Genomic DNA, 449 nt, shown 5'->3' on the forward strand with positions numbered 1-449 from the left:
CCAGGGGAGACAGTCAGATGCGGAGTGGTGGGACGATCCTGTGGCTGCGGGAGGTCCCGTGCCCTGCAGCCAGCTTGCAGCAGCTGGGACGTGCAGGCAGTGAAGGGGCCGGGCAGACTCGAGCACCCTGAGTGGTGTTGCTGACCCGAGCTCCCGGTAACCCCAGCCAGGCAGGGGAATTTCCCGTGTGTTCCTGGCGGGTGAGGGCAGCAGGAAGCATGCCGACACTGCTGGCTTTCTCCTCCCTGTGCCAGTGCCCACGGCGGTCTGGGTGACATTGCTGGCTGAGCCTTCCTACCCTGGATGTGTGGGTCCAGGCTGGGCGCTGGCAGGGAGCTGCCTGGCTCTTCTCTCCCAAGGTGTGAAGTGTCTGTTGTTTTTGGCCAGCTGGGAGCTGGTTTGTGGCCGTGGGGTGTTGCCAGGCCTGTGGGCCTCAGGGGGGCCTGAAG

The sequence above is a fragment of the Buceros rhinoceros genome, unplaced genomic scaffold (assembly GCF_000710305.1).
Source record: "Buceros rhinoceros silvestris isolate BGI_N320 unplaced genomic scaffold, ASM71030v1 scaffold29540, whole genome shotgun sequence".
Lineage (NCBI taxonomy): Eukaryota > Metazoa > Chordata > Aves > Bucerotiformes > Bucerotidae > Buceros > Buceros rhinoceros.